This window comes from Aquarana catesbeiana, linkage group LG03, assembly GCF_042186555.1.
Source record: "Aquarana catesbeiana isolate 2022-GZ linkage group LG03, ASM4218655v1, whole genome shotgun sequence".
NCBI classification, from domain to species: Eukaryota; Metazoa; Chordata; class Amphibia; order Anura; family Ranidae; genus Aquarana; species Aquarana catesbeiana.
In genome coordinates, this window is record NC_133326.1 from 671,541,399 (window position 1) to 671,556,613 (window position 15,215).

A 15,215-nucleotide genomic window follows, 5' to 3' on the forward strand; every position below is an offset into this window, starting at 1 on the left:
CTATACATGCAACAGAGAGCCGTCAACGAGTACCTGTGCAAATAGGGCATGACGACAGGCTCAGGCCGCCTCGGCTTTTTTTCCCCATGCCAATGGCTGATCATTAAGGATGCATGCACTGTATTGTCACCATTTGAGGAGGCCACAAGGATGGTGAGCCGTGACAGTGCATGCATCAGTGACACAATCCCTGTTGTGTTCCTGCTGGAGCAGACTCTGCGTGGCATTATGGACAGGGCACTGGAGGCAGAGCAGCAGGAGGAAGAGGAGGACTTCCTTTCCTCTCAAGGCCCACCTTATCCAGACACCATCATTCCTATGTCACAGAATACACAGGAGGAGAGAGGGGAGTAGGATGAGGAGGAGGATTCCGGCACTTTCATAGGCTTCGAAGAAGAGACAGACATGCGTCAATCTGTAATCAATGGCTTTCCAACCCCAGGACCCTTGGGAGTAGTACGTGGCTGGGAGGAGGAAGTTCCAGATGCTGTCATCCTGAGTGACCTCGAGGAGTCTGCTTCTCAAGCCTCAGCAAATTTGAGGCACATGGGCAACCTCATGCTTCAAAGCCTGCGAAAGGACCCAAGAATACGTGGCATAAAGGAGAACGATGATTACTGGTTGGCAATTCTCCTTGACCACCGTTATAAGGGGAAGGTCTCACAACTCATCCCGTCCCCACAGAGAGTGCAGAAGATAAAATATCTTGAGGACATGTTAAAGAGGATTTTATTGAACGTTTTTCCCCACTTCAGTAGGGTACAGTGTCATGGAAAATGTTTTGAGTCTTCTGTTGGTCAAGAGAGGAGTGTTGAAGAAGGCGTCCGCCTGAGTGAGGCATTTCGGATTTTTAGAGTTGAAAATGTTTTTATTAGCAATAAAAAAAAAACATAAATGAAAGACAATCTTTCCATAAAAAAAAATGTTTTACAAAGCAATGATATCCAGTGTGCCAAATGGCTATCGCCTGCAGCAAGGCTGGTAACTATGAAACATAAGGAGTCATATTGTCAAGTTATATCATATAAACCAAAATAGTAAAAGAAGGATGAAGAAGAGAAAAGAAAGGGGAGTAAGGATAGAGAAAAGGGAGAGAAAGGGGGGGAGGGGAAGGGGAACTGCTAGCCGGTACCGAGGGGGAGGGGCTCCAATTTATCAAATACTGTCATTAATCAGGGATTAGGTAAAGATCAAGTAATAGGGGGAGCTGACTTCGGGGAGGTAGGAAGCAACGTATTCAGCGCGTCTGAGGAGGAGAAGCACCGCCAGACCGACCATAGTATGGTAAATTTCTCATAGGTATCATTGTCCAGCGCCAGCATCTCCTCCATACGCATAATATTGTTCATGGTGGAGATCCAAAGAGCTAACGGGGGGATAGTGTTTGTCTTCCAGAAGAGAGGTATGAGTTGGCGAGCAGCAGACAGAAAGAAGCGTAATAAACAGCGTTTTTAGGAAGCTATAGATCCTGGTAGGATAGAGAGAAGAGCTATTTCAGGAGTCATCATGGATTTTTCCATATACCTGAAATACCTGTTCCCAGAAGGGTCGGATCCGATCACACTCCCACCAGACATGAAGATACGTGCCTGTGGCTGCATTGCATCGCCAGCAGGTGGATGAAGTGGAGGGGAATATTTTCCGCAAAGTAATTGTAATTTCGGCCGTGCGAGTAATTTATATTTAATTCTAAATAAACCTTTGTTCCATATAAAGTGGATGGAAAGGGAGCGAAGTGCAGAGAAAAAAGATTTGGGGACAGTAACTGATATGGTCTGGAATAGATATAGTAGTTTGGGTAAAGTGTCCATCTTGAGGGTATTAATGCGTCCAAACCAGGGTATAATTTTGTCCCCCCAGGAAGCTAAGTCTTTACGGAGACGGGAAAGGAGGGGGATATAATTTAAAGTGAAAAGATTGGAAAGGTTAGCCGGTATTGTTACTCCCAGGTAAGTGATGCCCTTGGTCTGCCAATGGAATGAATAGTTGGAGCGAAGTGAGGACATGGTAGATGCAGAGAGAGAAATGTTAAGTGCCTCAGTCTTGGAAATATTAAGCTTAAAATTGCTTAGCCGTCCAAAACATTGGAATTCTAAAAAAAGGGAAGGAAGAGTTATATGGGGTTGTCGGGCATAAATGAGTAAGTCATCCGTATATAATGATAGCTTATGATGTGCAGATGACATGCGGATGCCTTGTATTGAATCATTTTGACGGATAGCACATGCCAAATGTTCCATTACAATAACCAAAAGAAGGGGAGAGAGGGGACAGCCTTGGCGAGTCCCGTTGGCGATGTCGAACGCTTCTGACGAAGTACCATTCACCAAGACCGATGCAGAGGGATGGGAGTAAAGTGACATAATCTTGGAAGTAAAGGGGGATCCTAAACCAATTTGTTCAAGGGAGAGTTTCAAAAAGCGCCAATTTACCCGGTCAAATGCCTTCTCTGCACCAAAGGAGAGAAGGCAAACCTGTTGGCGGTGGCGTTGAGAATATGAGATGAGGTGAATTGTTTTGGTGGTGTTGTCCCGGGCCTCTCTGCCCGGAACAAAGCCAACCTGATCTCTATGTATGATCCCGGGGAGTAAAGGGGAAAGATGGTTAGCAAGGATTTTGGCAAAAAGTTTAAGATCTATATTTAGTAAAGAAATGGGGCTGTAACTACTGCATTGGGAAGGATCTTTATTAGGTTTCAATAGGATGGATATGTTAGCTGACAAAAGTTCTTTGGAGGGGAGGGTGGCATCATCCATAGTGTTAAAGGCCTTAGTTAGAAATGGTACCAGCAAGGGCGCAAAGGTTTTGTAAAACCTCGGGGTGTAGCCCCTGGAAGACGTGATGATGTCACGAAACGCGTAGGGCGGAGCCAGACGACGCGCTGACGTCACCCCCAAGCTAATCGCATTCCAGTAGGATGGGTTTGTCCGCGCTCCTGTGGCCAAGGAACCGGACTTTAGGCTTTTTGATCTACTATGTTTGTAAGTGTGCACTCTGTGTTTTTTAACTTTGAATAAATTTGTCAGTTTTACACTATGTGAGTTTCCTCCATATATTTTATGGTACCCTTGCCCTGGGTTTTCGCTGGTATGGCTGATGATGAGATGACCTCTAGTGGATGCCGTTAACAGTTTCCATTCTCCGGCTCACAAAGTTATCTGCTTGCTGTGATCCTCTGTAGTGGGGGGTCACGGCCATCTGGTAAGGAGTAACCCCTTCCATTCCCGGTGGTGGACCCTCCCTTGTTGTCACGGATTAACACTTACTATCACGTGGACTTGTTTTATATTTACGCTGCTGTTTTGCAGCCATTAGGATGCTGTATTGATTTTTCATTCAATGGGATTTTTTTGACCATTATCACATGTTTTTTAGATTCACTTCATTTATACTTAGGATGTTGTATTGACTTTTCATTCAATGGGACTTTTTTTTGATCATTATTACAGGTTTTGAGATTCACTTCATTTATACTTACCATCACTATCTTCTTTCATTGTAGATTCTTATGGTATGATATATAGGTATTAGCGCAATTCTTATTTTTTCTATTCTGTACCCCAGGACCCGGACATTTACCCGGTTTTAGTCCTTGGCATTTCGGATTTTTAGTCCTCGCCTCCCAGGGCTGTCAGCTTCCACATCCCATTGGCAGTTTCTGCACTGGGTCATGAGAATAGACCACTGGCCAGAACTTGCCCGGTATGCTTCTGAGTTGTTGGGCTGCCCTGCATCCAGCGTGCTTTCAGAACTGGCATTCAGTGCTGCAGGAGGTTTCGTTACTGATCATAGAACGCGTCTGTCCATAGACTCCGGGGACCGTTTGACTTTTATAAAAATGTATCAGTCCTGGATTACCAGTGTAGCGCCCTGCTCCTGTTGACCAGGCGCTTGTATGTAAATTTAGTGGCTTATCTCTTCTGTACATAGTTCAGATTCCATGTTATGGCTAAATTAGCCTCTGTTCCAGCATTGGCTGTGTTGCATGCAGTTCCACACTGTCGTCTGTAGGTGTCGTTGTCACCACAGGCCAGTGATGGAAGGGCAACAGGCTAAGGTGTATTGAGTGTCCTTCTTCCCCAGAAACAGCCCAATGGGAGTGGTTCGCCGCTGTGCATTCTGGGAAAGGATACTTAAGGGGCAGACGCCATTTTTTCGCTCTCTCACCTCATGGCCCTCCTGGCCTAAGGTATGTGACAACTCCCTTTCTGTCTCGGGGGCTCTGCTGGCCCGAGGCTATGTGACTGCAAGTAGGCCCAGAAGCTGTCTGGGGCCTACTGGTTCAGAGGTGGTCCTGTGCTGTCTGTCCTGTGGGAAGAAGCCGAGGGGAAAGATCCGGGGGAGGACTCATCTTGGAGAGGACCGAGCAAAAGGCTGGTATCTCAAGATGAGCCTGGTGACTCAATTGGAGGATGCATCCTAACCAATCTACCTCACAGTACTGCTGGATGGCTTAAAGGAACTTTTGGTACTGTGTTGCTGTGTTCGTTACCATTACTAAATCCTGTGGCAGAGGATCGTCCAACTAACACTAAATCCTGTGGCAGAGGATTGTTCAACAATTATTTTTCTCATCAAGTCTGTAGCAGGGACTTTTGTCCGTGCATCATTCCGGCTGCTAGGCCGGTGAGAGAGGCCTATCCGGGTGAGCAAGATCCGTTGACTGAAGGTGTACTTGTCTCCGGGATCTCAAGTTCCTCAGTGATCTGTACAAGGTATCTGAACTTTCTCTTAACCTTACATCCCTTTACTGCTTAAGTTGTTTAATAAAAAGCATTGGAAAAAGAACTAATTGACTGGTGCATACATCGGTGGGCGCAAGGCCCAGTATACACTCTAAATTTCTGGTATGGTGAACTGTGGCTAAAGGGTGACCCAAAATAATAATCAACAGCTCTTTCGGGGGTCAGTGTTACACCAGCTATGAAGCCCTTGATGCTGATTGTCTTTTTGGGATGTGGAATCTCTGCAGGACTCTGAGGCTGCCTAGCTTTGAGGGTGTTCAATCTTTTCATCTGGAAGAATATTTTTGGTATAGCTTTCATGGGCACAATTAACACCCAAAGACTAATTTTTCTGCACCTGTTTGACAGGTGCATATCATTGCAATTTTTTACAGCAAGGCCAATTCTTGCTTTCATCAAGATTACCTCTATAGGGTTATGGTGGGAAGGTGCCACCGACACCCAAAGACCAATTTTTATACACCCGTTACGTCTATCCAAAATCAAAGTGACACCAGAATGTATCCAAAAAATCTCTAATCTTGTTCCCAGTGCACTATATTGTGGCCTCATCATACACACTGGCTCCCCAGCTGTTGCTGAGCAAAATAAAGACAGCTTACAGGGAAATTTTTTTTTTTTTTTACTTGATAAATGCAATTATTGCTGCAGCAGATTCTACACATGGTACAGATCTATCACTTTACAGGTAGACGAAGGGGACCCCCCAGGCACTATATTGGAAGGAATTTTTAATTTTTATGCTTTCACTTTAAAAATAAAAAAAAAAATCACTGCTCATTTAAAAATGACGTTTTTCACAAACTTTTTTTTTATTGATACGTGTCCCCCAGGGCAGGACCTGGACCCCTATAACCATTGTATGCCCAATTACTTGCATATAAGCCTTCAAAATGGGCACTTTTGATTTTTGATGTTTGGGTCCCATTGACTTTAATGGGGTTCGATATTCGGGTTCGAACTTTCGCGGTGTTCGAAAGTTCTGGTGCGAACCAAACAGGGGTCCATTCGGTCCATCCCTAGTTAAGAGAAATAAAATCACTTTTGCATCCAAGAAGTTTCTGGCGCCCAATGAATCTACTTTGCATTGCACCCACCATGCCTCTCAACCCACCATATACAGAAGGATGTCAGCTATCTCTGGCCCTGGAGGTTCTCATTAGACTGAAGGAGGCCTGGGACCTTGCTACATTACCTTTGGAATTTTGATTTAATTTCTTTTGCGCTGCTCTTCTTTTTAACCTTTAGTGTATTTTGAGTCATTGATCTGGATAGGATATACAGATCAGAGCCTTCAATTTCCAAGAAGTCGTAGGCTCCTACTATTTTACAACACTTACCAAAGCACTAGAGTTACACTGCCTTATGACCTTCATGTCAGAGGCCATGATTGTTGCACGCATACCACTATGCATCTGGTTCCATGTATGAAACCTAAGCAAAATGGCGGACGGATTGTTTTGATGCCGGCGCCATTCATTCCAATGGCGGGCTTCAAGAAAATGGCCGCTAGGGAAGTAGGGAACCTAATTAAGAGGACTATTTAAAGACATGTACCTTACCCAGTGTTATTACCTGATGAAGTCATGTGACGTGACGATACGCGTCGGGATTGGAGCACTGGGTACATTCATAGTCTGACAGCAGGAGACGAGCTCGGTGCTCGTGGATGTTTTTACTTTGTTGATCATCTCATATGTGAGTTTGTTCTTCATGTTTCAACCAATAAATTGTTCCATATGCGGGATTATGCTATGAGTATTCTCTCTCTATATCAAAATCCATTGAGTCTCTATCTGGCAACACCTGGGAGCAGGAGCGGACCGAGGATCCCACACAAAGGGTGTACGAACTCGGCGTTTGTGGATTGACGCCTATGCTCCTTTCTAAAAAGTGAGTGCATCACTTTTTGGATCCGCCCCTGTCCCACTGTGTTTATCGCAGAATCACGCTATATACAATTTTTTGTGTTTCTCCATATGATCTAAATATCTGCCACTGGGATCGTTCAAGTAACATAAAGGGGACTATCATACCATTGCATCTACCATCTCTATCTGTGACCAGTATATGCTGTACACATTACAGCAGTAAGGTGAGCTGCTTGCAGACACAGAGGTGTCGTCAATGAAGATTCTATTTTGAACACGTGTGTTTCCTGGTGGTGGGATTGATCGATTTTTGCCTTACACGGACTTCTTCCATTATATCATATTACTACATGGACTTTCTGTCACTTTAAAATATTTTAAAAATATTTTTTTGGATTTACTTTTGTGTGTATTTACATGAGCATTTATTTAGTTCTATGTGGTATATGTTTCTTATATGTTCCTCATGTGTTCATTTTTGTGATTACACTGCACAAGCTATCATCTGTTGCACTAGGATTTTTTTAAATTCCAGGATTATTTGGTGATAACACGTATATAGTTTTTGTCATTTCACATTTTTTACCCTTCACATATCACTAGCATCTCTTTGCAGCACCCCACTTTCCTCCATTTCTTACTCACACAGTGAAAACATCATCACTTTATCATTGATTCAACAAAGGCCTTTTCACAAAGTGTCAGAGTGTTTATTTCCTTTTTTGTGAATTAGTAAGAGTACCCCTTACTCATTCACATGGTGGATGGTAGGCATCTAGGGACCCCCTTTTTTTAAAGGGGGGCTTCCAGATTCAGATAAGTTCCACACCTGCAGACCACCACAACCATCAGTTCAGGGTTGTGGAAAAAAGGTCCTTGTCCTCATCAATATGAGAACAAGGTGCTTTGCCAGGGGCATCACCAAGGGCAAGAAGCCCTTCTCATGTTTAGGGCATATGGCCTGTTATGATTAAGGGGGGGGGGGGGGTGTGCACACTCATTTCACCACTTTTCCTCACCAGCCAGGCTGCGTGCTTGGATAAGGGGTAGGTAAGGATTTTTTGGGGGAACCCCGTGGGGTTTTTTTCCTTGATTTTTGCGTGGGACCCACACCATTCCATTTACATATTTGTTTGCATAGGGTCCTCCTTAAAATCCATACCAAACCAGAAGGGTCTGTTAGGATTTCTTGGGGGGACCCCCATGATATATATTTTTTTGGTTTTCTTTTTTTAAACTAAACTTGTGTTTACACTTACCTTTCATGTGGGAATCCCCGGTACATTAGGCAGAAGGCCTACTGGGCTTTTTGCTTTGTGTTTTTCTGAATCAACGATTATGAGAAAAGTATTTAAATTTCAATAGACTGATATTGATCTTTTTTTCAGCCTCCCTCACCACGTTATTTTGTTACCCATGGATGCAAGTAAAGAGAGCAAGCTTATTCTACATCATTAGATTCATAATACCATTTCTCACAGAACGACCTTCAACTGTAGGACATTATCAGCTGAGATGATTAAATGAATGGCTGAACTATTCATATCTTTTTCACTGCTACGAGCCCTTTGTTGCCACCACCAGGGCCATGAATGGGACTCCCGGTACCTCTGACGTCTTAGCTTTACATGACGCGGCAGAACCTAATTCAGAAGCCATGGTGCCAGAAATAAGAAGTCTCTATTGAGCCCCTCAGATGGAACCACAAACAGCTCATCAGGAATAATGATAGCCTAGTGTTGCAAATAAAGCATCCGATTGCTCCCAGACTGATCTCAAGAGCACACAGATGTCTTCTGATCAAAGACAGCACGCAAACAGCTGATCTCCTGGGAACCAGGCTGATTCTTCTATCTCTGCCTGGAAAGCTGAATTTAGAATAGCATTAATGGGGTTTCCTTCCTCCCTGGGAGATTTAACCAATCCCTTCTTCAGCTTCATAATAACCGTCCAGTAAAATTCCCATTTAAAGTGGAGCTAAATCTTTAAAACTAAAAATCATCAGCAGGGAGGGCCTTTTGAAGGAAGAAATTTTTTTAAGCTTCTTATAGATGCCGGGACTGTACACTGTACTGCATACACACCACATGGATCCAGAATGCATGTGCAATTCATGAGCATCATCAGTTTCTGCCCAATGTGTGAAGCAAGCCAGTGGACCCAGAAAATAGAAATAACCTAGCAGGGGGGGGGGGTGGATGTGTCATAGACACCCTTTAGAATTCCCTGAAAATGTTGGTGTTTGTGTCCAATTGATATACCTATCAGAGAAGGGTACATAAAGGCTGTCATGCCCAAACTGAGGTCAGAGTGTCCGTACTAGACATTTCTTCCTTAGTGCACTCCCTCCTTGGCCACTGCACCCATAAACACTGAAAATTGCATGGTTGAAGAGTTTTGACATAGGGGAGGGCAGAGACTGATATGAAATTATGGAATTGAGGCTGCCCAAGCAGATCTTCTGCAGCCTTTGTCCTATAAAACAATTTGAGCATTTAAGCAAGTTCCAAAATAGTGTAATTGATTCATTGTCCCGCATTGCCTAGACGAGACTCCAACAATTTGATGTCCAACAAAGTGATTGTAAAGTCTAGTTTTTTTTCTATTAAAATAAACAAACATGTTATACTTACCTGCTCTGTGAAATGGTTTTGCACAGAGCAGCCCTGATCCTCCTCTTCTTGGGTCCCTGGCTGGAGCTCCTGACCCCTCCCTCCTGTTGAGTGCTCCCACAGCAAGCAGCTTGTTATGGGGGCACTAAGCCCAGCTGCAGCCCCGTGTATCCATTCAGACATGGAGTGGTAGTTCGGCCCTGCCCCCTCTCTCTCCTGATTGGCTGAGTTTAATTGACAGCAGCAGGAGCCAATGACGCAGCTGCTGTGTCTCTGCCAATCAGGAGGGAGAGTTCTGGACAGCCGAGGCACTCATGGATAGAGATGGGGCTCAGGTAAGTATTAGTAGGGCAATGCGAGACTGCGCTGATGGGCACTGGTGACTGATAAGGCTGCGTAAATGGGCAATGGCGAGGCTGTGCTGATGGGAACAGGTAAGGCTGAGCTGATGGCCACTGATCAGGCTGTATTGAAGGCACAGGTAAAGCTGCACTGTTCAGGCTGCATTGATGGACACAGGTAAGACTGAGCTAAAGGGGCACTGATCAGGCTGCACTTATGGGCACTAATCAGGCTGCATTCATGGGCAAGGCAGTGCTGATGGGCACTGGCAAGGCTGCACTGATGGGCACTGATTGGGCTGCATTGATGGGCACTAGTAAGTCTGAGCTGATGGGCATTGGTGAGGCTAAGCTGATGGGCACTGACTGGCCCAGATTTACTCCCTTTGCCGCCCCAAGGCCGGGCCCTTCAATGCCGCCCCCCCCAACCCCCCCACACACACACACACCACCAGAAAGAGCCCCCAGACATAATACGGTCAAAGACTGCAGACATGATACAAGAGATGGTCAGAGACTGCAATCATAGTACAGGAGATGGTCAGAGATTGCAGACATGATACAGGAGACGGTCAGAGACTGCAGTTCCTATGGACATTAGTAGATAATGGCCGATCGGCCCTCTCACCTGACCCAGCGATACAGCAACGGTTCCCTCTGATCAGGAGTCAGCTCACTCTGAATTGCCCGTGGCAAGTCTGTTGGGTAGCACCCAGATCTGTATTCCTGCAATGACTCCATTCCTTTCTCCGCCAGGGATGGCGCTAGGCTGTGTGGCTTTCCCTCTGGTGGCGCAGGGCAGCGGGGTTCTCTCTCTGATGGTGTTCCCTCAGCACTGCTCTCTCCCTCTGGAGTCCTGGGTGTACTTTCCTGGGTGTAGACCCCCCCAGGACAAACCACCCCCCTCCATTAGTACAGACCCCCCCAGGACAAACCCCCATCCATTAGTACAGACCCCCCCCAGGACAAACCACCCCCCTCCATTAGTACAGACCCCCCCAGGACAAACCCCCATCCATTAGTACAGACCCCCACCAGGACAAACCCCCCTCCCTTCATTAGTACAGATCCCCCCAGGACAAACCCCCCTCCCTTAGTACAGTCCCCCCCTAGGACAAACCCCCCTCCCTTCATTAGTACAGACCCCCCCCAGGACAAACCCCCCTCCCTTCATTAGTACAGACCCCCCCCAGGACAAACCCCCCTCCCTTCATTAGTACAGATCCCCCCAGGACAAACCCCCCTCCCTTAGTACAGACCCCCCCCTAGGACAAACCCCCCTCCCTTCATTAGTACAGACCCCCCCTAGGACAAACCCCCCTCCCTTTATTAGTACAGACCCCCCCAGGACAAACCCCCCTCCCTTCATTAGTACAGACCCCCCCCAGGACAAACCCCCCCCCTTCATTAGTACAGACCCCCCAGGACAAACGCCCCTCCATTAGTACAAACCCCCAGGACAATCCCCCCTCCATTAGTACATACCCCCCAGGACAACCCCCCCTCCATTAGTACATACCCCCCAGGACAACCCCCCTCCATTAGTACAAACCCCCCCCCAGGTCAACACCAGCTCCATTAGTACAAACCCCCCAGGACAACCCCCTCTCCATTAGTACAAACCCCCCCAGGTCAACCCCCACCCCCTCCATTAGCACAGACCCCCCCCAGGACAAACCACCCCTCCCTTCATTAGTACAGACCCCCCCAGGACAACCCCCCCTCCATTAGTACAGACCCCCCCAGGACAAACCCCCCCTTCAATTAGTACAGACCCCCAGGACAACCCCCCCTCCATTAGTACAGACCCCCAGGACAACCCCCCCCTTCATTAGTACAACCCCCCCCCAGACAAACCCCCCCTTCACTAGTACAGAGCCCCAGGACAACCCCCCCCCCTTTACTAGTACAGAGCCCCAGGACAACTCCCCCTCCATAAGTGAACAGATGGAACAGATGGAGACAGGCTTGGGCGGGAGTGAGAGACACAGGAGAACACGCGCCCCCCCTGCCCCCCGCACAGAGACCAGCCGCTCCGATCTCCGGCGGCTGCTCTCCTTCTTTGACAGGAGGAGGGAGGGGGGACAGGCTGAAGCCTCGAAAAAAACAGCAGCGGCGGCGGTGGGAGCGGAGGGAGCCGCGTCTGGACACAGAGAGTAGGAGGAAGGAGAGGAGCACTCTAGCGCTTCAGCGCCCCCACCTCTCTGGTGCCCGGGTGCGCTGCATGCTGCTAGGTTAGTGTGGGGGGCGGCTGAGAAGTCGTTGCAGGAGCGGCGCCGGGCCGCCCCTGTACCACTGCCGCCCCGAGGCCTGGCCTCGGTGGCCTTATGGGAAATCCGGCCCTGGGCACTGATCAGGCTGCATTGATGGGCACAGATAAGGCTGCACTGATGGGCATGGATCAGGCTGCACTGATGGGCACGGATCAGGCTGCATTGATGGGGACTGGTGAGGCTGAGCTGATGGGCACTGATCATGCTGCACTGATGGGCACTGGTCAGGCTGCACTGATTAGACTGCATTGGTGAGGCTGAGCTGATGGACACAGGTAAGGCTGCACTGATCATCCTGCATTGATGGGCACTGATTAGGGTACATTTATGGGAATTGGTGAGGCTGCATTGATGGGGCTGAGCTGATGGGCACTGGTGTGTGTGTGTGTGTATTTATCATTGCAGCATGCACACATACAATGATATCGCAAACAAAAAACATCACAAACACATACTGACATTACACATAGCTCCCAACTGTCCCTGATTTCGAGGGACTGTCCTTGATTTGGTGCAATGTCCCCCTGTCCCTCATTCCTCCTCATTTGTCCCTCATTTTGGTCTGATCTATATAGTTGTAAATAAAATGCACTTTTTATCTTTCAGAAAGTGTTTCCCAGTGCTAAACCTTTCATCCAAATGATAAATTGCTGCATTTGTACATTTTAAAAGCCAATATAAAGGAATAGTAGTGGTAAAAAAAAGCCCTTGTGGATTTAATTAACCTTTTTTTTTTGGTTAAATCTCCTTTAAGGGGGTGTGGGAGGAGGCATGTCCTATGCCAGTGATGGTGAACCTTGGCACCTCCGATGTTTTGGAACTACATTTCCCATGATGCTCAACTACACTGCAGAGTGCATGAGCATCATGAGAATGTAGTTCCAAAACATCTGGGGTGCCAAGGTTCGCCATCACTGTCCTACGCCTACACACGTTTGCATGTTCCTCATTCCCATCTCAATGTTGGGAGGTATGTTACACACTCACAGAAACTATGACAGCCAAACAATAGAAATTACTTTCTCAAGACAGGGGTACATTTTTTTTAGACCTGCAGGGGTACTTCACCGTAAAAGGTTTAGAAACACTGATATAGACTACATAGAATGCATGCTTTCCATTTCGAAGATTGTCATCTGTGTGCTCAGCAGTGTGGCTGAGAATGAGAGGGTGTGATTTATGTTGAAGTGGGTGGGTTCATATTTAACATGTACAAGCCTAGTGTATCCACCCACATCCACTGCAATTTCCAAAGGTTCATGGGAAATGTAGTTCCTTTTCCTGCAGAGAGAGAGGAGAGGGAGCAATCCTCCTCCTTGGCAGAACTAATGCTGGTATCTTTTAGAGCTGCACGATTCTGGCCAAAATGAAAATCACAATTTTTTTGCTTAGAATAAAAAGATCACGATTCTCTCACGATTCTTGAGACGTAAAATCTTTAATTAATTAAAAAATAAATGAATAAATAAAAAATCTAACCAGTAAAGTTAGCCCTTTTTTTTTTTTTTTGTATAATGTGAAAGTTATTTTTTCCAAAAAAATTGCATTTGAAAGACCGCTGCGCAAATACAGTGTGACATAAAATATTGCAACAACCACAATTTTATTCTCTAGAGTGTCTACTAAAAAAATATATATGTTTGGGGGTTCTATGTAATTTTCTAGCAAAAAAAAAAATGATTTTAACTTGAAACCAACAAATGTCAGAAAAAGGTTTAGTGTTTAAGTGGTTAAACTTTTTTCACTTACACACAAAGTCTATTCCATTGACAAATTGTTACAATGTTTATACTTAAGTTCAACTGATAAAGAATGTTTTGATTCTTGGTATACTGCCCGGTTTTTCTCTTCCTTTCTTTTGAGAGCTGTGGCTTCAGAAGAGCAGAGAGAATTCTTTGCATAGAAAGAATTGTGAAACACTTTAGTCAAGATCGCGATAACGATTCTTGACGATTAATCACGATAACGATTCTTAACGATTAATTGTGCAGCTCTAGTATCTTTTGAACTACAGAGGTGACTTCCTGAAAATTCAATTAGACTTTCCTTTTCAAATTTCTTTGAAATAAGAAATTTCGCAAATGCATTAAAAGTTTAGTGTGGGGGGGGGGGGGAGCCGCTCTGCACCAGATCACACCTCCAGGGTCTGGGGCGCACACGCGCACTGCCGGCGGCCTGTTACTGCTGTGATCGAACACAGCGGGAGCCAATCAGCAGGCCCGGCAGATGTGATATCCTCCAGGACCCGCCGATCATTCAAGAGAAAGGCAGGAACACAGATCTTTACATTCCCCCAGTCAAAGCACCCCCATAGTTAGGAATTACTCCCAGGGAACACATTTAAGCCTTTGATGGCCCCTGATGTTAACCCCTTCCCTGCCAGTGTCAGTACAGTAACCATGATTATATTTTTTAGCACCGATCACTGTATTAGTGTCACTGGTTCCCAGTGTCAAAAGTGCCAGCTAGGTGTTCGATTTGTCCGCCACAATATCGCAGTCCCGCTATAAGTCGCTGATTGCCGCCATTACTAGTAAAACATTTAAAAAAAAATAAAAAATATACCATTGTTTGTAGACACTAACTTTTGCGCAAACCAATCAATATATACGTATTGTGATTTTTTTTTTTTTTTACCAAAAATATGTAGCAGAATACATATTGACCTAAACTGATGAAGAAATTGGATTTTTTTTATTTGGAATGTTTTATAGCAGAAAGTAAAAAATAGTTTTTATTCAAAATTGACTTTTTTTTTGTATGTTGCGCAAAAAATAAAAAACCATTGAGGTGATCAAATTTTTTCCCTGTGGGGGAAAAAAAGGATTACATTTTATTTGGGTACAGTGTCGCACAGCAGTACAATTGTCAGTTAAAGTAACACAGTGCCATATCGCAAAGAAAATGGCCTGGTCATGAAGGGGGGGGTAAACCTTTCCGGAGCTGAAGTGGTTAATAAATCGACGTGATTTTTTTGTGTAAAAAAATATAAAATACATTTTTCTTTCTGCGTTTCTTTAAAAGCTTGTGGCAATAGAATGAAAACTTCAAAAGACTCACCATCAGTGGCGGCTGGTGCTCAAATATTTTGGGGGGTACGCAAACAGACTGAAAAATTCTGAAAAAAAAAACCCATCAATTGCAGCCTCAATGTGCCCATCAAACGCAGCCACTGTGCCCAAATGTTTCCACTGTGACCGCCCCCTCCCCCCCCCCCCTGCCCGCTTGCCTTCTGCCCGGCACTTACCCTATCTCAGTGGGTCATCAATTTCAGCCTCACTGTGTCCATCAAACGCAGCCACTGTGCCCATCAATTTCCACCACTGTGCCCATCAATTTCCGCCACTGTCCATCAAACGCAGCAACTGTGCCC